The sequence below is a fragment of the Symphalangus syndactylus genome, chromosome 11 (assembly GCF_028878055.3).
Source record: "Symphalangus syndactylus isolate Jambi chromosome 11, NHGRI_mSymSyn1-v2.1_pri, whole genome shotgun sequence".
Taxonomy (NCBI): domain Eukaryota; kingdom Metazoa; phylum Chordata; class Mammalia; order Primates; family Hylobatidae; genus Symphalangus; species Symphalangus syndactylus.
This window is the reverse complement of record NC_072433.2, coordinates 35136851-35161086: the sequence shown is the minus strand read 5'-3', so window position 1 is coordinate 35161086 and position 24236 is coordinate 35136851. Positions and strand designations below refer to the sequence as shown.

General features: G+C 49.3%; 1 protein-coding gene and 1 pseudogene across 13 annotated transcripts in view; both read right to left on the bottom strand.

Annotated features, from left to right (window-relative positions):
• The window catches only part of CNOT1 (CCR4-NOT transcription complex subunit 1), a 110164-nt gene extending 109548 nt beyond the window's left edge, over positions 1–616 (bottom strand). For 5 of the 13 annotated variants that reach the window (XM_055299292.2, XM_055299291.2, XM_055299294.2 and 2 more), the window contains exon 1: positions 383–536. The gene's annotated coding sequence lies outside the window, so the exon portion shown is untranslated. Of the gene's footprint in view, positions 1–382 lie in introns of all 13 variants that reach the window. The other 8 variants (XM_055299290.2, XM_063611810.1, XM_063611815.1 and 5 more) reach the window with 5 other exon arrangements.
• The window catches only part of LOC129493310 (transmembrane protein 254-like), a 214345-nt pseudogene that overhangs the window by 34591 nt on the left and 155518 nt on the right, over positions 1–24236 (bottom strand).

Here is a 24236-nt window from a genome sequence, read left to right as displayed (position 1 = left end):
AAAGGAGCTCATGGAGGTCTCAGGGGGGTGCAACGCACGCGAAGCCAGGCCCAGCGACACGAACTGCCGCCACTGCCGCCCCCTGAGCCTCAAGGCCCGGGACAGAGACCACCCTGGGTCTCACCCCGCGCTCTGCCCTCCGCTTCCTGGAGCCTTCTCGCTGGCCTCTAATCTTCAGAGCGCGAAGCCTCCGAGAGCCGTGTGGAGTCCGCCCTCTCCCGCCTCGTCCCACTTCCCCGTCCCGGCTGCCTCTCACTCCCTAGAGCTCCGGGAAACGCTTCCAGTGGCCCCAGCTCCACCCCTGTTCCTCCTCCCACCGGCACTCGCGTTCCCAAGCTGACACCGCCACCCTACCCTAGCCTCTGACGCCAGCCCGCCTCACCTCAGGCGGCTCCGGCAGCGCTGGACACAGGAAACTCCTGGGTCCCCGACTCCGGCTCTCCTCGACCCCCTCTTCGGTTAACTCCGCTTGTTTCTCTACAAAATGGCGCCGGAGGTCGCGCGCTCACGTCGCGGCCTTTCCCCTCCCCGTTCCCATTTCATCATTCGCTGCCCGCCCGAGGAGGGATGGCCCCAGCGCCAGCCAATGGCCGCGCCCCGCCTGCAGCTTCTACCCAATCACCGACAGGTGCCCGCGGATTTAAACCAATCACACTCTATCACTTGCAGAAGTCGAGGAAGAAACCAGGCTCCTGCTAGCAACTACCAATCCGGACTCCTACTTCGCGGACTTTGGCCAATTGCCGCTCACCAGGCCCAGGGGACCGGAGTCAGAGCCCTCGCGCCTGCGCTCGAGGCGAGGGCCAATAGGGAGATGCTGATAACTTCGATTTGGGGCTTCACCTACTTCCCACCTGCCCTCTAGCGCTGCAACCAGTGGGGCTTGGCATTGCCTTTGAGGAACAATAAATTATGGAAGGGGCCCATAACTCCTCGCCACCCTGCGCGGGAACTACTTTGAGTTACAGTGAAACAGCCTTCCTCCACTTTCCTTCCTCTTTCGAAATGTCACGGTCCAATAGACTTCGGGGATTCCCAATAGAAACATTCCCCTCCCCTAGTGTCCCTTTGGCGGGGAACGCCAGCCAGAAAGCAAGCCAGGTTGTGACTAGAGTTGGGGCGCTTTGCGTCCTGGGATGTGTAGTCGCGCTCCCCTACCCCGTTCCCATCGCAGATGTAATGCGTCTTCGGCGGTCGCTGGCTGCGCCCTAGAAGGAGCAGTGCATGCTGGGGGATGTAGTCACCCAGGTGGCCACCTTGTCCTCGCTTGCTTACTTTGGTCAAGGGAACTTTCTGTTTTAGTTCTGCCTATTGAAGAAGGGACACCTTCCAGAAACGCCTTCCAGAGACGTAGGAGACGCAAGTTTTCTTCCTGGCTTAAGTCCTACAAGCCGTCTAAGAAAGGATACCCGTGTCCTTTGCTCTCAAGAGAAAAATCATAGAAACATATTTGCTATGGTTTGTTTGTTAACTATGATAGTTGGTAAGATTTTATACTCACCTGTACCCAAAAGACAAAGGATTGGGAAGGAAGTGTTGACTGGTTAGCTCTATTACCTTTTGAAATTAAGGCTGGGCGCGGTGGCTCACGCTTGTAATCCCAGCACTTTGGGAGGCTGAGGCCGGTGGATCACGACGTCAGAAGACCAAGGCCATCCTAGCTAACACGGTGAAACCCCATCTCTACTAAAATACAAAAAATTAGCCGAGCGTGGTGGCGCACGCCTGTAATTCCAGCTACTTAGGAGGCTGAGGCAGGAGAATCGTTTGAACCCGGGAGGCGTGGGTTGCAGCGAGCAGAGATCGCGCCACTGCACTCCAGCCTGAGCGACAGAGCAAAACTATCTCAAAAAAAAAAAAAAAAGGCCGGGCGCGGTGGATCATGCCTGTAATCCCAGCACTTTGGGAGGCCGAGGCGGGCGGATCACGAGGTCAGGAGATCCAGACCATTCCGGCTAACACGGTGAAACCCCATCTCTACTAAAAATACAGAAAAATTAACCGCGCGTAGTGGCGGGCGCCTGTAGTCCCAGCTACTCGGGAGGCTGAGGCAGGAGAATGGCGTGAACCTGGGAGGCAGAGCTTGCAGTGAGCCGAGATCGCGCCACTTCACTCCAGCCTGGGCGACTGAGCGAGACTGTGTCTCCAAAAAAAAAAAAAACAAATGAAATTCAAACTATCCCTCTGCTCACCCCTGTCCTCAGGCTAGGTTCAGTAGGTGGTCTTCTGGCCATCTCTCTCATATTACCTCTCCTGCCCCAAAAAATACTTAAAAAAAAATTATGGTAAGAAACATGAAATTTGCCATCTTAATCATTTTTAAGTGTAGAATACAGTAGTGTTAACTATATGCATATTGTTGTACAACAGATCTCTAGAACTTTTTCATCTTGCAAAACTGAAACTGAAACTACATCTGTTGTTTAACACCTTCCATCTTCCCCTCCCCCTAGTCCCTGACAATCACCATTCTTCTTTATGTTTCTGACTTTGATTACTTTAGATACCTCATATAAGTGGAATCATGCAGTATTTGTGTTTTTGTGACTGGCCTATTTAACTGAGCATAATGTCCTAAAAACACATCTTTTTTTTTTTTTTTTTTTTGAGACGGAGTTTTGCTCTTTTGCTAATTTTTTTATTTTTAGTAGAGACGGGGTTTCTCCGTGTTAGCCAGGATGGTCTTGATCTCCTGACCTCGTGATCCGCCTGCCTCAGCCTCCCAAAGTGCTGGGATTACAGGCGTGAGCCACCGCACCTGGCTCCACTTTTCTTTCACTTTTTTTTCTTCCTTCCTTTCTTTTTTCTTTTTTTAAAATAGAGATGGGGTCTGGATCTCATCGTGTTGCTCGGTCCGGTCTTGAACTCTTGACCTCAAGCTGCCCTCTGCCTCTGCCTCAGCCTCCCAAAGTGCTGAGATTACAGGCATGAGCTACCGCACCTGGCCCAACTCTCCACTTTTTTTTTTTTTTTTTTGAGACGGAGTCTTGCTCTGTCGACCAGGCTGGAGTGCAGTGGCGCGATCTCGGCTCACTGCAAGCTCCGCCTCCTGGGTTCATGCCATTCTCCTGCCTCAGCCTCCCGAGTAGCTGGGATTACAGGCGCCTGCCACCACGCCTGGCTAATTTTTTGTATTTTTAGTAGAGACAGGGTTTCACCGTGTTAGCCAGGATGGTCTCTATCTCCTGACCTTGTGATCCGCCTGCCTTGGCCTCCCAAAGTGCTGGGATTACAGGCGTGAACCACCGTGCCCCACCCCGCTTTTTTTTTTTTTTTTTTTTTTTTTTTTTTTTGAGATGGAGTTTTTGCTCTGTCACCCAGACTGGAGTGCAGTGGCATGATCTTGGCTCACTGCAACCTCCGCCTCCTGGGTTCAGGCGATTCTCCTGCCTCAGCCTCCCAAGTAGCTGGGACTATCTATAGGCACGTGCCACAATGCCTGGCCAATTTTTTATTTTCAATAGAGATGGGATTTCTCCATGTTGGCCAGGCTGGTCTTAAACTCCTGACCTCAGGTGATTCACCTGCCTCAGTCTTCCAAAGTGCTGGGATTACAGGCGTGAGCCGCCATGCCCGGCCAACTTTCCACTTGTTTTGTTGTTTTTTTTTTTTGAGACAGAATATGGCATTGTCGCCCAGGCTGGAGTGTAGTGGTGTGATCTCGGCTCACTGCAACCTCTGCCTCCCGGGTTCAAGTGATTATCCTGCCTCAGCCTCCAGAGTAGCTGGGATTACAGATGCCCACCACCACGGCCGGCTAATTTTTGTATTTTAGTAAAGATAGGGTTTCACCATGATGGCCAGGATGTTCTTGAACTCCTGACCTCAGGTGATCCACCCACCTCGGCCTCCCAAAGTGCTAGGATTACAGGCATGAGCCACGGCGCCCAGCTGACCAAACTTCCACTTTTTGTAATGAGTTGGAGCCTAGAGTTGAAAAACTCCAGAGATTCTTTCCATCTTCTTTGTGGCCACCATCTTCCCGCCATAGGTGCGGAATGGCCCCAACCAAGAACAGCTGCCAAGATGGCTGGGGAGTGAGAAAGGAAGACACGACTTGTTTAGCGTCCACTGGCAGGCTCTGAGACTGCCTCCTTCACCAGTTTCTCCTATTGGTAGCCTATACCTGGCACATGGTCAAGTACTCATGGCTGGGTACAGTGGCTGGTACCTGTAATCCAGCACTTTGAGAGGCGAAGGCAGGAGGATTGCTTGAACTCAGGAGTTCAAAACCAACCCGGACAACATAGTGACACCTTGTCTCTACAAAAAAATTTGAAAAATAGTCAGGAGTGGTGGCATTCACCTGTAGTCCCAGCTACTCAGGAGGCTGAGGCAGGAGGATTGCTTGAAACCAGGAGTTTGAGTTTGCAGTGAGCCATGATCATCGCACCACTGCACTCTAGCCTGGGTGACAGAGTGAGACCCCATCTCTATAAAACAAAAAGATCGTCACATTTAATTTCAGATTAGAAAACGAAGATCTGGCCGGGAGCCGCAGCTCATGCCTGTTATCCCAGCACTTTAGGGGGCCGAGGCAGGCAGATCACCGGAGGTCAGGAGTTTGAGACCTGCCTGGCCAACATGGTGAAACCCCGGCTCTATTAAAAATACAAAAATTAGCCAGGCATGTTGGTGCACCTGTAGTCCCAGCTACTCGGAAGGCTGAGGCAGGAGAATCACTTGAACCTGGGAGGCAGAGATTGCAGTGAGCAGAGATCACACCACTGCACTCCAGCCTGGGCAACAGAGCAAGACTCCGTCTCAAAAAAAAAAAAAAAGGAAGAAGAGAGAGAAAAAAAGAAAAAATTAGCCAAGCTTGTGGCATGTGCCTGTGGTCCCAGCTACTTGGGAGGTTGAGTTGGGAGGATCACTTGAGCCCAGGAAGTCAAGGCTGCAGTGAGCTATGAATGCACCACTGCACTCCAGCCTGAGTGACAGAGTGAGATTTTGTCTCAAAAAAAAAGAAAGAAAAAGAAAAAAGGAAGATCCAGAGATCATTTTGTCAGTCTCTTTAATTTCACAGACCAGGTGAGGTGGCTCACACCTGTAATCCCAGCACTTTGGGAGGCTGAGGCGGGTGGATAACCTGAGGTCAGGAGTTCGAGACCAGCCTGGCCAATATGATGAAATTCTCTACTAAAAATACAAAATTAGCCAGGCATGGTGGCACATGCCTGTAATGCCAGCTACTCAGGAGGCTGAGGCAGGAGAATCTCTTGAACCCGAGAGGTGGAGGTTGCAGTGAGCCACGATCCTGCCACCAGCCTGGTTGGCAAGAGAAAAACTGCATCTTAAAAAAAAAAAAAAAAACAGTTTCACAAATACATTAACTCAGGTTCACAGAGGGTAAGTGACCTGGCCAAGGTCACATTGGGAGTACTGCAGTAAGCTGCCCCTGATCTCCGGGCTATACAGAGTGTCTCCTCTTACGCAGTCTGATCTCTGTGACAGCTTCAGGAAGGATGACAATGACAGCTGACACGGAATGCTTTCTGTAGTCTAGTGATTTCTATTTATTAACTTCTTTTTTTTTTTTTTTTGAGGCAGAGTTTTTGCCCTTGTTGCCCAGGCTGGAGTGCAATGGCATCATCTCAGCTCACCACAACCTCTGCTTCCTGGGTTCAAGCAATTCTCCTGCCTCAGCCTCCCAAGTAGCTGGGCTTACAAGCATGTGACACCATGTCCGGCTAATTTTTTGTATTTTTAGTAGAGATGGGGTTTCTCTATGTTGGTCAGGCTGGTCTCGAACTCCTGACCTCAGGTGATCCGCCCACCTCGGCCTCCCAACGTGCTGGGATTAAAGGCTTGAGCCACCATGCCCAGCCTATTTATTAATTTCTTTAATCCTCAGCACAACCCTATGAGGTAGGTAGTATTATTAGCATGCTATGTGAAAGATGAGGAAACTGAGGCACAGAGAAGTTAAAGGAACTTGTCCAAGGTCGTATAACTGGGAAATGGCACACTGGGATTTGAACCCAGCCATCAGATTCTTTTTCTTTTTTTTCTATAGAGATTGATCCTTTTTTATTTATTTTTTTTGAGATAGGGACTCACTCTGTCACTAGGTGGGAATGAAAGGGTGTTATCACGGCTCATTGCAGCCTCGACCTCCTGGGCTCAACCACTCTCCTACCTCATTTTTAAAAATATTTTTGCAGAGACGAGGTCTCACTGTGTTGCCCAGGCTGGTCTCAAACTCCTGGGCTCAAGTGATCCTCCTGCCTCAGCCTCCCAAAGTGCTGGCATTACAGGGGTGAGCCACCGCACCTGGCCTGAGATTGATCCTTCTGAAACAGCTGTTGGATTCTTAACTGCTACTCTATATGGCTAATATACAGGAGAGAGACATTATTATCATTTATCTGTCAGTCCCAGAATAGGGTTTGGGTTTCTTTGAGTCTAACGTAGGAGCCACAAACCTAATGCCTGTAGGAACCAGGCAGGTGAAGCACACAGGTGTAAGGCAACAGGGCATGGTGGCACCAGTGATAAACTAGAGAGCATGTGGCTTTTTTTTTTTTGAGACGGAATTTCACTCTTGTTGCCCAGGCTGGAGTGCGATGGCATGATCTGGGCTCACCACAACCTCCGCCTCCTGGATTCAAGCGATTCCCCTGCCTCAGCTTCTGAAGTAGCTGGGATTACAGGCGTGAGCCACCGCACCCGGCCGCATGTGGCCTTTTAAAGCCACCTGGCTCCAGAGGGGTATTGCTAGTGGAAAATGCAAACTCAGAGACAACTTTCCAACAGAAGCCACAAATCTGAATTTTTTAAAATTATTATACAAATCTGAACTTTTAAGTGTAATCTCTCAATTGTATAAATGATGGCAACTAAACTTCAAGTTTTCTTTTCCCTAAGCAATGTACCGGCCAAAGAAAAAACACAGCTAAATAAATGCAGCTCACAGGCCACTAGTTTGCAGCCTCTGGTCTGAGACATAAAGCATTTCCTTTCTTCTTCCAGCTCCCCTACTCTCTTGTCCTTCCACTGCCTCATCTCCCTCTCCCCAAACTTTTTTTCCCCAAACTTCCCTTTTTCTGTAGTGGGAGGGTTGCAGCCAATGACTGCTGAGGTCTTTCTGACTAGGAAATCCTATGGCTGCAGTTGAAGCTTGCCACTAATGATCCTGCGGACACCTCCATCCATAGCTGCCACCCCAACCCATATGGCTGGTGGGGCTGAAGGCAGGCCAGGAACCAGCTGCAAGAACTGGGGCAGCATGAGTCCTCAGCGAGGACCCCAGAAAACAAAGGGAAGCCAATGTTCTCTTGCTAACACAGGGCCGCCTCCCAAGAGGCCCACTTCCAGGCAGCTGGGCAGCTTCCTGGCCACAGGACTGGCTACATAATGTGCAGGGCCCTTGTTCAAGAGTTAGGAAGAATTTAGGCCGGGCTCAGTGGCTCACGCCTGTAATCCTAACACTTTGGGAGGCTGAGGCGAGTGGATCTCTTGAGGTCAAGAGTTCGAGGCCAGCCTGGCCAATATGGTGAAACCTCGTCTCTACTAAAAATACAAAAATTAACCGGGTGTGGTGGTGGGCGCCTGTAATCCCAGCTACTCGGGAGGCTGAGGCAGGAGAATCACTTGAACTCAGGAGGCCAGGGTTGCTATGAGGCAAGATTGGGTCAGCGTGCACTACAGCCTGGGCGACAGAGCAAGACTCTTGTCTCAAAAAAAAAAAAAAAAAAAAAATCAAGAGCATTAAACCAAGAGCAGGGACCTTCTAAACAGAGGTCCCTGAGTGACTGCATGGGTCACATACCCATGACATTTACCCTGCCTGGCCACCCTAAGACACTACCAAAGGATCACTTTCTTTCACTTTCACAGGTTTTTTTTTTGTGATGAAGTCTCACTCTGTCACCCAGGCTGGAGTGCAGTGGTGCGATCTTGGCTCACTGCAAGCTCCACCTCCCGGGTTCACGCCATTCTCCTGCCTCAGCCTCCCAAGTAGCTGGGACTACAGGTGTCCACCACCATGCCCGGCTAATTTTTTGTATTTTTAGTAGAGACGGGGTTTCACCGTGTTAGCCAGGATGGTCTCGATCTCCTGACCTTGTGATCTGCCCCCCTCAGCCTCCCAAAGTGCTGGGATTACAGGCTTGAGCCACTGCGCCCGGTCAATCACTTTCACAGGTTTGTACAGTTCCGAGGGACTCTTCTTTAAAGCCTCGGTGCTGTGGCTGGATGGTGGTCCTGGCTGCAGTTCCACAGAGGAGGGAGAGTATTCTGGCTGGGAAATTGCCCTACTGGGTGAGGCAGGGTCTTCTTGGCAGGGATGAAGTCATCTGGCCTACTTTTTCCTTCATACAAGCCACAGCTATGCTGAAGGTCCCAAAGGAGCTCCGATTGACCTAGTGCCAGGCTATAAAGGCTGTGGGCAAGGCAGACTCAGGACTCCAGAGCCAGAAATTCTGGAGGACGTTAGAAGAGCAAGCAGCTCAGTGTGGCAGAATGAGCGCAGCCCAGCCAAACAGGAGCATAAATTCCCTTTAAAATGAAGAAAGGGTGGGGCAAGATTGTAAAAAATTAAGAAAAAAACTAAAACCTGGTCCAGGAATGGTGGCTCATGCCTTGCTTGTAGTCCCGGCAGTTTGGGATGCTGAGGCGGGAGGATCACTTGAGCTCAGGAGTTCAAGACCAGCCTGGGCAACATAGCCAGGCCCCTGTCTCTTAAAAAATAAAAATAAAAAAAATTGGCCAGACGCGGTGGCTCACGCTTGTAATCTCAGCACTTCGGGAGGCTAAGGCAGGCAGATCACGAGGTCAGGAGTTTGAGACCAGGCTGACCAACATGGTGAAACCCCATCTCTACAAAAAATACAAAAGGCATGGTGGCGTGTGCCTGTAATCCCAGCTACTCAGGAGCTATTCTCCTGAGGCAGGAGAATCGCTTGAACCCCGGAGGTGGAGGTTGCAGTGAGCCAAGATCATGCCACTGCACTCCAGCCTAGGCAACAGAGTGAGACTCCGTCTCAAAAAAAAAAAAAAGGAAAAAAAAAGCCAGGCGGGTGGCTCACACCTGTAATCCCAGCACTTTGGGAGGTTGAGGCAGGCAGATCACCTGAGGTTGCGAGTTCAAGACCAGCCTGACCAACATGGAGAAACCCCGTCTCTGCTAAAAATACAAAAAAATTAGCTGGGCATGGTGGCCCATGCTTGTAATCTCAGCTACTCAGGAGGCTGAGGCAGGAGAATCGCTTGAACCCAGGAGGTGGAGGTTGCAGTGAGCGGAGATCGCGCCATTGCACTCCAGCCTGGGCAACAAGAGCAAAACTCCATCTCAAAAAAAAAAAAAAAAAAAATCAACAACCAAAACCTGATTACCCAGCAGAGCACCCTGGCAGGATGCATTTGATAGAGTGGTATGTTCTGTGTTCTGGTGGCCACACCTGCAGTGCACACACCCTGGGCCAGCCCAAATGCTGAGGACGTTCCAACACTGAGCTCACTTAATTCACCCAACAAACCTGTCGGATGTTTATTTTTGTTTTCACCATGTAGATGTTGAAATTCGGACTCAGAGAGGTAAAGTGCCTTTCCTGAGGTTTCTTATGCGATGCGTTTAGAGCTCATTGATCAAATGATAATGCACAGGAAGTGTTATACACAGTGCTAAGTGCATGCATAGTAAATGCTTGAGAAAGGTTAGTTATATAAGATCCTACTGACTGGAAATGGTAAAACCAGGATTCAAATTCAGACTTATCCAATTCTAACTCTGCTCTGTTTCAAATATCAAGACTGTCCCAGTGCCCAAGCCCTGTTCAGTTAAATCTCAGTTAATTTGAACTCAGCTATCTGGAGCTCACAATTAGTTTGAATTTTTTTTTCCCCCATGGGCTTTCAATCCTTAGGAGAAAAAAAAAAAACAAATCCTCAAGACACAAACTAGTATTCAGTACAAGCCAGAGCTTGTACTGAAGTGACGGTCCCTAAGGAGCTCTAATCGACCTAGAGCCAGGAAGTTAGGGTTGGAAGCAAGGCATTCAAACTAGAATTAGTCTATAGGCTGGGCGTGGTGGCTCAAGCCTGTAATCCCAGCACTTTGGGAGGCTCAGATCACTTGAGGTCAGGAGTTTGAGACCAGCCTGGCCAACATGGTGAAATCCCATCTTTACTAAAAATACAAAAATTAACCAGACATGGTGATGTGCACCTGTAATCCCAGCTACTCAGGAGGCTGAGGCACGAGAATTGCTTGGACCCAGGAGGCGGAGGTTGCAGTGAGTCGAGATCACACACTGCATTCCAGCCTGAGAGACAGAGCAAAATTTTGTCTCAAAATAAAAACAAACACAAACTAGAATTAGTCTATGAAGGCAACTTCTCAGGAACATTCTGTGGTTAGTACTCACTCTGGCCCATTGCCTGCACCTTCTCGGTTCTCAAGCCTAGACAGGGATGACACATCATAGGTGCTTAAAAACAACTTTTGCAGGAAGGGAAGCTCTTTTCCAGACCTTAAATCAGCCAAGAAAGATTTGGTTTTATTCATGAGGTTTGTTCAAGAAGAAAGGATTTATTTCTTTTTTTAGAGATGGGTCTCACTGTGTTGTCCAGATTGGCCTCAAACTCCTGGGCTCAAGGGATCCTCCTGCCTCAGCCTCCTAAGTAGCTAGGACTACAGGTGCATACCACCACACCTGGCTAGAAGAAAGGATTTCTAACACATGTTAAGATTATTTATTTTAAACATCAAGGAATATATAGGTTAGAAGACTAAACCCACATCAATCAGGAATTCAGTTACATACAATGGTCATTAGGCTGTGGTTATTTGAGGTCCAGCTGTATTAGCGCAGAACCCAGAAGCCTCCCTTATACTAATACTCATGGTGCCAGCTTCCCTTATACCAATATCTTGGGTGTGGCTGAAGAGAAGGTAGAGTCAGCTTCTCCCTGGGCTTCTGTTAACCATGAGCAGCCAGACAAGTAAGGAAGATGTTGGGATTTGTGAACTGCTAAAGTTTGTGGTGAAGATGAGAGGTTGCATCTGTCTCACCTCACTCCCTGCACAGCCCTTGGCTAGTGTTCCTGGTCAGTCCCATTCCCTTTGTCAGCCTGAGCTTCTGAGCAGAGGCTGATTGGACAGCTGGCTCTGATGCAAACCTCTGCTCAGCTACTGGCATTTCAGTGTCCCAGGGTGAACGCTAGGTTGCAGGGAAGCAAAGGGGTGGGCTGGAATTGGCTGATTTGGTTCAAGGTCAATTGCAGCTCTTTAAAACCCAGATGTTCCCTGGGGGCAGGTAGGGTGTATACATGAGAAAAGCTGCCAGGTTGGACCGGTAGTGAACTTGACGGCAGGGGTCCATCCAACTCTAGCTCATGGTTTCTAAGCAGGAATGAGGACCAGGGTTGCCAGAAATTCCAGTTTCTCAGAGAAGCCAGACATTCAGATACTTTTTTTTTTTTTTTTTTTTTTGAGACAGTCTTGCTCTGTTGCCCAGGCTGGAGCATAGTGGCGTGATCTCGGCTCACTGCAACCTCTGCCTCCCAGGCTCAAGAAATTCTTGTACCTCAGCCTCTTGAGTAGCTGAAATTACAGGCAATGTCACTATGCCTGGCTAATTTTTGTATTTTTAGTAGAGATGGGTTTTCACCATGTTGGCCAGGCTGGTCTTGAACTCCTGACCTCAAGTGATCCACCTGCTTTGGCCTCCCAGAGTGCTGGGATTATAGTCGTGAGCCACCGTGCCCGGTCCAGCTCTTAGTTTTTTTTTTTTTTTTTTTTTTTTGAGACGGAGTCTCGCTCTGTCGCCCAGGCTGGAGTACAGTGGCGTGATTTCGGCTCACTGCAAGCTCTGCCTCCCGGGTTCATGCCATTCTCCTGCCTCAGCCTCCCGAGTAGCTGGGACTACAGGCACCTGCCACCATGCTCGGCTAATTTTTTTTCCATTTTTAGTAGAGACGGGGTTTCGCTGTGTTAGCCAGGATGGTCTCGATCTCCTGACCTCGTGATCTGCCCACCTCAGCCTCCCAAAGTGCTGGGATTACAGTCGTGAGCCACTGTGCCCGGTCCCACTCTTAGTTGTTAAATGCTTCTTCTTCTTCTCCCCTTTCCCTACCTTCCTCTTCTTTCTTTCTCCCTTCTTTCTTTTTTCTTAGTCTTTCTTCTCTTTCAGTTTATTTTTTTTCCCAAAACATCAGCACACGACGGCTTCTATTTACAACCTCTGGGGAGAGAAGGCTGAGGACAATTTAATCAGCCAGAGCTGGAAGGAACCACAGAATCTCACCATCTCACAAATGTGGGACTAGCGCAGAGGGGCCTGCCCAAGGTCAGGTAGTGGTGAGTGCTGGAGCCAGCACTGGAAGCCAGAGCCCAGGCTCCATCCAAAAGGAGGATTTCAGTCCCTGAGGCTGAATTAGAGGGGAGAAGTTTGCAGCAGAGAGACTGGAGTTAGTTGTAAAGAACCTCCCAGCAGCGAAGTTGGGGGAACTGAGAGGCAGCGGGAAAAGCCGTGCTCTCCCTCAGGCCAGGCTGGTGCTTTATTTCACGGAGACTGCACCAGCCCGGCAGACTTGGTCACTTGTCTGCTCTGCTGTCTGTCTTCCGATCTGCTGTGTGCAGCATCTGCCTCAGTTCTTAGGGTGTGCCTTGTACACACTGAGCATTTGCTTTGGGGGATCTTGCCCTTTTACTATTTTTAAAGTTTGCCCCCGTTTGGCCCTGTTCCCAGTGCAAAGAGCCCTGATGGGAGCTACAGAAAGCGAGTGCCTTTGTTCTTTTTTTTTGAGACAGAGTCTCGCTCTGTCGCCCAGGCGCCCAGGCTGGAGTTCAGTGGCGCAATCTCTGCTCACTGCAAGCTCCGCCTCCCGGATTCACGCCATTCTCCTGCCTCAGCCTCTCCCAGTAGCTGGGACTACAGGCGCCCGCCACCACGCCCGGCTAATTTTTTATATTTTTAGTAGAGACGGGGTTTCACCGTGGTCTCGATCTCCTGACCTCGTGATCCGCCCGCCTCGGCCTCCCAAAGTGCTGGGATTACAAGCGTGAGCCACCGCGCCCGGCCGCGAGTGTCTTTGTTCTGTGGTGAATGGCTGTGTCTCAGCTCGGAAGATGAAAGGAAATAATCATTTGTCTACAAATGTTGGGAGCTGGGGTCCTCACAGAATGCAGTGTTTTCCTCTCACCTTAGCTTCTTTGGCTGCAGAGGGCCTCTAAGCTAAGATTCCATTCCAGGTAGGTCCCGCCACAGTCTATCCTGGCAGCTCCTCCTTGAGTCCTTTTCCCATGACCACAGCCCTACCTGCAGGCAGAGCGCTGGGGGAATAGAGGAGCAGTAGATACTGCAGACTCTACCATGGGCAGCTAGCTGCTGTTTTGTGCTTTTTCTCAAATAGGTCACTGCTTAGTCTGTGTTTTTGAGGAAAAAGGCCAGAGAAGGATCTCAGGGCTTCCTCCTCATATCCATATCTTTCCATTCCCTGGATTGAGCACCAAGGACATAGGCGGAGACAGAGGCTCAGCCAGCTAAACATTAACCATTAGACTAGGAGGGTGGAGGCCTGGCTTCCAGGCTGCCATTAACTGCTGGTTACCTTGATAAGCCACCTTCCTTCACTGGGCCTCAGTTTTCTTCTCATTTTAATAAGAATGTTGGATTAGGGGCCAGGCGCAGTGGCTCACGCCTGTAATCCCAGCACTTTGGAAGCCGAGGCAGGTGGATGACCTGAGGTCAGGAGTTTGAGACCAGCCTGGCCGTCATGATGAAATCCCATCTCTACTAATAATACAAAAATTGGCTGGCAGTGGTGGCAGGTGCCTGTAATCCCAGCTACTATGGAGGCTGAGGCAGGAGAACCGCTTGAACCTGGGAGGTGGAGGTTACAGTGAGCCAAGATTGTGCCATTGCACTCCAGTCTGGGCAACAAGAGTAAAACTCCGTCTCCAAAAAAAAAAAAAAAAAAAAAAATTAAAAAAAAAAGAATGTTGGATTAAATCAGGTTCCCAGATTTGAGGCTTTCATGGATAAATAAAATTTCTATCCCCATCAAAAAAAGAAAAGGTTGAGATTTATTTATTTATTTTTTCTGAGACGGAGTCTTGCTCTGTTGCCCAGGCTGGAGTGCAATGGCGCAATCTCGGTTCGCTGCAACCTCCTCCTCCCAGATTCAAGCCACTCTCCTGCCTCGGTCTCCCGAATAGCTGGGATTACAGGCATGTGCCACCACACCCGGATAATTTTTTACATTTTTTCTTAGAGACGGGGTTTCACCGTGTTGGCCAGGCTAGTCTCCAACTCCTGACCTCAAGTGATCCGCCCGCCTCAGTCTTCCAAAATGTTGAAATTACAGGCGTGAGCCACAGCGCCTGGCCATAATCAAAACTCTTGAATCAAAACTAGGACTAGGCTGGGCGTGATGGCTCATGCCTGTAATCTCAGCACTTTGGGAGGCCGAGGTGGGTGGATCACTTGAGGTCAGGAGTTCGAGCCAGCCTGGCTAACATGGTGAAACCCCATCTCTAATAAAAATACAAAAAATAGTCAGGTGTAGTGGTGCATGCCTGTAATCCCAGCTGCTTGGGAGGCTGAGGCAGGAGAATCCCTTGAACCAGGGAGGCAGTGGTTGCAGTGAGCCAAGATGGTGCCACTGCACTCCAGCCTGGGCAACAGAGCAAGACTCCGTCTCAAAAAAAAAAAAAAAAAAGGCCTGGCACGGTGGCTTACGCCTGTAATCCCAGCACCTTGGGAGGCTGAGTTGGGCGGATCACGAGTTCAGGAGTTCGAGACCAGCCTGGTCAACATGGTGAAACCCTGTCTCTACTAAAAATACAAAAATTAGCCGGATGTGGTGGTGCACCTGTTAATCCCAGCTACTCGGGAGGTTGAGACAGGAGAATAGCTTGAACCAGGGAGGGAGAGGTTTCAGTGAGACGAGAGTGAGCTGAGATTGCGCCACTGCACTCCAGCCTACGGCACAGAGCAAGACTCCGTCTTGGGGCGGGGTGGGGGGCAGGGAATAAAGAAAGATATATGGATAAATGGATGAAGGACAGATGGATACGTGAATGGATGCATGGCTACATATGTGCATGAACTGGCTGAATGGAATCCAGGGTGACCTGGGAAGATAGAAGTCAAGAGCTGGCCATAGGATCAGTAACCCAAAGAACAGCCCATGAAATCTCAAAATGGGAATGCTGCCGGGCGCGGTGGCTCAAGCCTGTAATCCCAGCACTTTGGGAGGCCGAGGCGGGCAGATCACGAGGTCAGAAGATCGAGACCACGGTGAAACCCCGTCTCTACTAAAAATACAAAAAAAAATTACCCGGGCGCAGTGGCGGGCGCCTGTAGTCCCAGCTACTCAGGAGGCTGAGGCAGGAGAATGGCGTGAATCTGGGAGGCGGAGCTTGCAGTGAGCCGAGATCGCGCCACTGCACTCCAGCCTGGGTGACAGAGCGAGACTCTGTCTCAAAAAAAAAAAAAAAAAATGGGAATGCTGAAAGGTTGGAGAAGCTCCCGGCTTTCGGAGGAGGAGACTGTAGGACTTGCTCCTGGTTCAGAGGTCATTCATGAGGCTGCTAGGAAGGAGTTCAGAGTCCTCTGGCGCTCCTTATCTTTTTATTGACAGAGTGTAATTCTATGCTCCTTCTTTGCCCTTATATCACCTTTTTTTTTTTTTTTTTTTTTTTTAGACAGGGTCTCACTCTGGTCACCCAGGCTGGAGGGCAGTGATGCAATCTTGGCCTGCTGCAGCCTTGACTTCCCAAGCTCAGATGATCTTTCCACCTCAGACTCCCAAGTAGCTGGGACTACAGGCATGTGCCACCATACCCGGCTAATTGTTTGTATTTTTAGTAGAGATGAGGTTTTGCCATGTTGCCCAGGTTGGTCTTGAACTCTTGGGCTCAAGTGACTCACCTACCTTGGCTTCCCAAAATGCTGGGATTACAGGTGTGAGCCGCTGTGCCCGGCCCTCTTGTATCATCTTAATCATTTTATTTTAAACAAATGAATCCCCTTCCCTATCTCCCATAATAAAATGTGGTTTATTGAGGATGAGGCTGTGACTTGAAAACTTTTTTTTTTTTTGAGATGGAGTCTTGCGCTATCACCCAGGCTGGAGTGCAATGGTGCAATCTCAGGTCACTGCAACCTCTGCCTCCCGGATTCAAACGACTCTCATGCCTTGGCCTCCCGAGTAGCTGGGATTACAGATGCATGCCACCACGCCCAGCTAATTTTTGTATTTTTAGTAGAAATGGGGTTTCACCATGTTGCCCAGGCTGGTCTCGAACTCCTGGCCTCAAGTGATCCACCCATCTAGGTCTCCCAAAGTGCTAGGATTACAGGCGTGAGCCACTGTGCCCCACCCCATTCTCATTTTTGACCAAGAACCAAAGCCCAAGGGATGTCATTCAGTTTTAGCTGGTGGCTGGGAATCAGATTCCTGGTCCAACCACTGACCCTCCAGGAGATAGAACTAGTCACATTCCCACCAAGACCCTCTTTCTCCACATTGGGCCTTCAGAAGAGACCTCATTGAGTGTGCAGGGTGCAGCTGTAGTTAGTGGGATTTCAGTGAAATGACACATGACCCAGGTCCTCTTTTCCAGGAACTAGGGAAGCTTGCTATTTAGAGTGATGTGAGGTGAATCCTCTTATGTGAAGAATTCCATCCTGATTTACTTAAGATACTGTTTGATGCCAAATGTAACCTTTTTAAAGAATAACAACAGTCAATGATTTATTTATTTATTTTTTCATTTATTTCTTCAATCATCCCTCATTACGGGCAAGGTACTTTCTACAAATTCCATATAATTCTTGCAAAAACCCTTTGATCCAAGTATTTGTGTATATTTTCCAGATTATGTGCTAGATAAAATGGCCACAAGTTCTTCGTCACTTCTCTCTTGAAGAAGTGGGGTCTAGCTCCCCTCCACTTGAATTTTGTTGGGCCCTGTGACTCACTTGCCTGAGAGAATGCTACACAAGTGGCATTCTGGGACTCCTGTAGCTGAAGATGCTTCTCTCTGGGCCTCTTGAAATGCTCACTATTGGGTTGGGCATGGTGGCTCACACCTGTAACCCCAGCACTTTGGGAGACCGAGGTGGGCAGATCGCTCCGCACTCAGGAATCCAAGATCAGCCTGGGCAACATGGCGAGACCCCATCAAGAAAATACAAAAGACCCCTACAAAAAAAAAAAAAAAAAATTAGCTGGGTGTGGTGGCATGCCCCTGTAGTCCCAGCTACTCGGGGGGTTGGGATGGGAGGATCAGGAAAGCAGAGGTTGCAGTGAGCCAAGATCACACCACTGTTGGGACTCTCCCAAGAATGCAGCCACCACACTATGAGAAGTTGAAGCTACATGGAGAGATCATGTGCAGATGCTCCAGATAACAGCTCAGGAGAGTTCCCAGCCAGCAGCCAGCAAGTGAGTGCACCATCTTGGACACTGTGCCCCAAGTAAGCCTCCACATGGCTGCAGCTCTAGCTCTAACTAACACTACACAGAAGAGAAGAACCACCCAGCTGATCCTGGTCAACCCACAGGATTGTTACGAAAGTAAACTTCTGTTTAAAGCCTCTAAGTTTTGGGGTGGTTTATTATGCAACAATAGAGAACAGGAGAGATGAGAAAGCTAAACATCAGATGATATTATTATTCCTGTTTTTGCAGCTGATGAAATTAAGATCCAGGGACGTTAAATAACTTACTTGAGGTCACATAGCTAAGGAGCCAGTGGAGGAATTAGTTGGGAGTCTGACTTTGATCTTTCGGTCTCCAAAGCCCAAGTTTTATGCGTTCTGCTCAGCGGGCTTTTCTCCATATCTGACTCCCACACCAAGTGCTTACAAGTATATGGGACATTAGGATGGGGATGTCATTTTTTTTTTTTTTTTTTTTTTTTTGAGACAGAGACTCACTCTATCACCCAGGCTGAAGTGCAGTGGCGTGATCTTAGCTCACTGCCACCTCTGCCGTCTGGGTTCAAGCGATTCTTCTGCCTCAGCCTCCCGAGTAGCTGGGATTACAGGCGCCTGCCACAGCGCCTGGCTAATTTTTGTATTTTTAGTAGAGATGGGGTTTCACCATCTTGGTCAGGCTGGTCTTGAACTCCTGACCTCGTGATCCACCCGCCTCGGCCTCCCAAAGTGCTGGGATTACAGGTGTGAGCCACCACGCCCGGCTGTCATTTTTTTTTTTTTTTTTTTTTTGTTGCTGTTGTTTGTTTGAATAATTTTCTTTTCTTTTCTTTTCTTTTCTTTTCTTTTCTTTTCTTTTCTTTTCTTTTCTTTGAGACGGAGTCTTGCTCTGTTGCCCAGGCTGGAGTGCAGTGGCACGATCTTGGTTTACGCCATTCTCCTGCCTCAGCCTCCCCAGCAGCTGGGACCACAGGCGCCTGCCACTACGCCTGGCTAATTTTTGTATTTTTAGTAGAGATGGGGTTTCACTGTGTTAGCCAGGATGGTCTCCATCTCCTGATCTTGTGATCCACCTGCCTTGGCCTCCCAGAGTGCTGGGATCACAAGTGTGAGCCACCGCACCCAGCTTTTTTTTTTTTTTTTGAGATGGTGTCTCACTCTGTCTCCAGGTTGGAGTGCAGTGGTGCGATCTCAGCTTACTGCAACCTCTGCCTCCCAGTTTCGAGCAATTCTTCTGCCTCAGCCTCCCGAGTAGCTGGGACTACAGGCATGTGCCACCACGTCCAGCTAATTTTTGTATTTTTGTTAGAGACGGGGTTTCACAATGTTGGCCAGGATGGTCTTGATCTCTTCACCTCGTGATCTGCCCGCCTCGGCATCCCAAAGTGCTGGGATTACAGGCGTGAGCCACCGTGCCCAGCAATTTGTATTATTTTCAACCACCCACCTGCTAGCCCCAAGATTCACCCTTGCCTTCCATGTGCCTGAGCAGGGCCACTTGCATTGGACTGTGTGACGTCAGTGAGATATGAACGTTTATGGTGTTAAGCCACTGGGATTTTAGGATTTATCTGTAGCATCTCTTAACTAATGCATCTTTTTTTTTTAGACACAGTCTTGCTCTGTTGCCCAGGCTGGCGTGCAGTGGGGCGATCTTGACTCACTGCAACCTCTGCTTCCCAGATTCAAGCGATTCTTGTGTCTCAGTCTCCAGAGTAGCTGGGACTACAGGTATGTACCACCACGCTGGGCTAATTTTTTCTTTTTTTTTGGAGATGGAATCTTGCACTCGACCAGGCTGGAGTGCAGTGGTGCCGTCTCGACTCACTGCAACCTCTGCCTTCCAGGTTCAAGCAATTCTTCTGCTTCAGCCTCCCAAGTAGCTGGGACTACAGGCACACGCCACCATGCCTGGCTAATTTATTTTGTATTTTTAGTAGAGACGGTGTTTCGCCATGTTGGCCAGACTGGTCTCGATCTCCTGGCCTCAAGTGATCTGCCCACCTCGGCCTCTCAAAGTGCTGGGATTAAAGGTGTGAGCCACTGCACCCAGCCCTTTTTTTTTTTTCTTTTTTTTTTTTTTTGAGATGGAGTCTCACTCTATCGCCCAGGCTGGAGTGTAGTGGCGCAGTCTTGGCTCACTGCAACCTCTGCCTCCTGGGTTCAAGCGATTCTGCTGCCTCAGCCTCCCAAGTAGCTGGGACTACAGGCATGTGCCATCACGCCCAGCTAAGTTTTTGTATTTTTAGTAGAGATGGGGTTTCACCATGTTGGCCAGGATGGTCTCGATCTATTGACCTCGTGATCCACCCGCCTCGGCCTCCCAAAGTGTTGGGATTACGGGCGTGAGCCACTGCACCCGGCCCCCAATTTTGTTTTTAATGGGAGAAGGATCAAACGGATGAATCTTGTGTCTGTTTCCCCTAGGAAACTTGACAAGTTTGGAGGACAAGGCGTCTACCTTCTTCCTGTCTGCAAAGTCTCTGGCCTTCCTCCACATCTACCAACATTTTTAAAATTGTATCATACCTAACATTATTACCAAATTATTTCAGTACCAAATCTGGGTTTGTAATATCTATATCTAGTGTATGTACCTATACGGTTAGCATCTGTGATTATTCAGTTGGTCTGATTCCCTCATCAGGCTCTGGGCCATGACTGAGAGTGGCCTTGCCTTAGTATACGGTGTCACTCAGATGTACCAAGCAGCAGCCAAGTCTCCAGGAGCTCCAGTGACTCAGAGGCCTGGAGTCTCTTCTGTGGCTACAGGGTTCCCACTTTCATGAGCAGAGATTATGCAAAGGTAACCTCTACTGACCAAAGGAAGAAACAGCTGTTATACATTCCCTGTTCCTTCTAGTTCAGCAAAATGACTGACATAGTCACTGCTGTTGGCCAGGCACTTGACATGTATTATTATGCCATCATCCTTGCATTTGTAATGTCTACATCTACAAAGTGGGCATCATCACCCCACTTTATAGATGAGGAAATGGAAGTTCAGGGAAGTGAAGTAACTCCCTGAGTTCTCACAGTGTTAAGAGGCATTGCCAGGATTCAAGCCAGGTCTGTCTGATGCCAACGACTCTGCGCTGTCCATGAGGCACCTGCCACTCAAAAGTGTGGCCCAGGGATTACCAGAGTGTTGGCATCTTTGGGAGTGTTAGCGATGCAGACCTCAGGTCCCACTCCAGACCTAGTGAATCAGAATTTGTAGCCCAAGGAGAGCCACCAGGGGATTTGTGATAATTGTGTGCACTCGTATGCATGTTAAAGTTTTAGAAACAGGCTGGGCGCAGTGGCTCACGCCTGTAATCCCAGCACTTTCGGAGGCCAACGTGGGCGGATCACGAGGTCAAGAGATTGAGACCATTCTGGCCAACATGGTGAAACCTTGTCTCTACTAAAAATATAAAAATCAGCTGGGTGTGGTGGCATGTGCCTGTAGTGCCGGCTACTCAGAAGGCTGAGGCAGGAGAATCACTTGAACCCGGAGACGGAGGTTGCAGTGAGCCAAGATCGCGCCACTGCACTCCAGCCTGGGCGACAAAGTGAGACTCCAACTGAAAAAAAAAAAAAGTCTTAGAAACACCCTGACTCCCAGGAGGTGGCAGGGAAACCCCAACATAGGTCCTCTTGGGAGGAAGTTTAATTTGTACATTTCTTTTTTTTTTTTTTTTTTGAGACAGGATCTTGCTCTGTCATCCAGGCTAGAGTGCAGTGACACAATCACAGCTCACTGTAAGCTTAAAACTCCTAGGCTCAAGTGATTCTCCTACCTCGGCCTCCTGAGTAGCTAGGACTACAGGTAAGCACTCTATATATATGTTTTTGATTTTTTTTGAGGCTGAGTCTTGCTGTTGCTGAAGCTGGAGTGCAGAAGCACAATCTTGGCTCACTGCAACCTGTGCCTCCTGGGTTCAAGTGATTCTCCTGCCTCAGCCTCCTGAGTAGCTGGGATTACAGGCGCCCGCCACCACGCCCGACTAATTTTTGTATTTTTAGTAGAGACGGGGTTTCACCATGTTGGCCAGGCTGGTCTTGAACTTCTGACCTCAAGTGATCCGCCCACCTCAGCCTCCCAAAGTGCTGGGATTATAGGTGTGAGCCACTGTGCCCGGCTTTTTTCATATATATATATATATTTTTTTTTTGCAGAGATGGGTCTTACTATGTTGCCCAGGCTGGCCTTGAACTCCTGGCCTTATGCAATCCACCTCCCAAAGCACTGCAATTACAGACCTGAGCCACTGCACCTGGCCTGCTCACTTGTCTATTTATGCAAGTTAAAAGCGCTGTCTGGCCGGGCGCGGTGGCTCACGCTTGTAATCCCAGCACTTTGGGAGGCCGAGGGGGGCGGATCACGAGGTCAGGAGATTGAGACCACGGTGAAACCCCGTCTCTACTAAAAATACAAAAAAATTAGCCGGGCGTGGTGGCGGGCGCCTGTAGTCCCAGCTACTCGGAGAGGCTGAGGCAGAAGAATGGCGTGAACCCGGGAGGCAGAGCTTGCAGTGAGCTGAGATTGTGCCACTGCACTCCAGCCTGGGTGACAGAGCAAGACTCTGTCTCAAAAAAAAAAAAAAAAAAAAAAAAGCGCTGTCTGCCTCCAGTCTTAAAACCTGTGGGACCGTGGGCAAAATATTTAACTTCTCTTAGCTTTTGCTTCTTCATAGAAATGTAAAGACCACATGATTGTGCAAGTAAAGTGTCAGCACAATATAAGAACTCAACAAACGCTGCTATTCATTCATTCATTCTTTCAGTAACTACCGAGCGCTTGTGCCAGGCACTGGGTGGAGGCGCCTGGTGGGTAAAGAAGACATAAGCCTGCTGTCATAGAGCTTACAATCTAATGGGAGAGACGGACATTAACCAAGTGCTTACAAGTATTTGGGACATTAGGATGGGGATGTCTTTTTTCAAAAATCTGTAGGCTGGGCACCGTGGCTCACACCTGTAATCCCAGCACTTTGGGAGGCCGAGGCGAGTGGATCACCTGAAGTCAGGAGTTTGAGAACAGCCTGACCAACATGGTGAAACCCCATCTCTACTAAAAATACAAAAATTAGCCGGGCATGGTGGTGGGTGCCTGTAATCCCAGCTATTTGGGAGGCTGAGGTAGGAGAATCGCTTGAACCCAGTAGGTGCAGGTTGCAGTGAGCTGAGATCGCACCATTGCACTCCAACCTGGGCAACAAGAACACTCCAGCATGGGTGACAGGAGGGAAATTCTGTCACAAAAAAAAAAAAAAAATTGTATACATTTTAGGGGTACAAGTACCATTTTGTTACACGGCTATATTGCGTAAGTGGTGAAGTCTGGGATTTTAGTGTATCCATCACTGAAATAATGTACATTGTATCCATTAAGTAATTTCTCATTATCTACCCGTGGCACCAGGATGAGGATGTCTTTTTCTTTTTTTTGAGACGGAGTCTCGCTCTGTCGCCCAGGCTGGAGTGCAGTGGCGCGATCTCTGCTCACTGCAAGCTCCGCCTCCCGGGTTCACGCCATTCTCCTGCCTCAGCCTCTCCCAGTAGCTGGGACTACAGGCGCCCGCCACTACACCCGGCTAATTTTTTTGTATTTTTAGTAGAGACGGGGTTTCACCGTGGTCTCGATCTCCTGACCTCGTGATCCGCCCGCCTCGGCCTCCCAAAGTGCTGTGATTACAAGCGTGAGCCACCGCGCCCGGCGATGAGGATGTCTTGAGTGAAGTGTATGAATGGATGAATCTGGCTGTTTGCACTGGAGTATCCTTTGGCATAGACGCATCCTTTCCTTCCTTCTGTTCAGAGAAGGTGAAACTCAACCTCCAGTTATTTGCTCCCTAGTCAGGCCCAAAGCCCAAAGCCTAAAGCCCACCTACCCTTCGAGCCCTTCTGAAGTATTTCTTCCTTGCGGGGTCAGTCCCCCACTTTTACTAGGAGTTGGAGCCTGACCTTCACTCAAGTGTGGCTGGAGCAGAGAGGGGAAGAATGGTGAGAGATGAGCTGGTTAGACTTGACCCTAAAGGCAAGGGGGAGTCATTTAAGACCCTCCCAACACACAATGTCTGGCTACCTTGGCCACTTTTCAGTTCCCGAAGTCATGTTCCTCCCAGCTCAAGGCCTTTGCACATGCAGTTTCCATTGCTTGGCAAAGTCTCCCCACCTCTCTTCACTAATTCCTACTCATCAGTCACAGGCCAGCTCAAACATCACTTCCTCCAGGAAGTCTTCCTCGACTCCCCAGATAACTTTCCAGACCCCAGACTAACACACTGTATTTTCCTTCCTTGGCACTTATCACAGTTTGGAAGTGTATATTTGTGTCACTGCTTGCTTAGCATCAGTCTTCCCACAACTAGGCTGACAGCAGTGCTGGAGTCTGTTTTGCTGGTTCTTTTTTTTTTTTTTTTTTTTTTTTTTGAGACAGAGTTTCACTCTTGTTGCCCAGGCTGGAGTGCAATGGCATGATCTCAGCTCACTGCAACCTCCGCCTCCTGGGTTCAAGCAATTATCCCGTCTTAGTCTCCCAAGTAGCTGGGATTACAGGCATGCGCCACCACGCGCAGCTAATTTTTGTATTTTTAGTAGAGACGGGGTTTCAGCATGTTGGCCAGACTGGTCTCGAACTTCTGACCTCAGGTGATCTGCCCACCCTGTTCTCCCAAAGTGCTAGGATTACAGGTGTGAGCCACCACACCCGGCCTTTGCTGGTTTTCTTGCCAGCACTGAGCGTGGTGACTGGTGTCTCCATAACCAAGACAGCTGGGACCTGCTCAACACTTGCCTCTGAAAAGATGGGGGTGGATACTCAGGAGTTTGAAGCTCTTGCCAAGATCTGAAGTCAGGGGG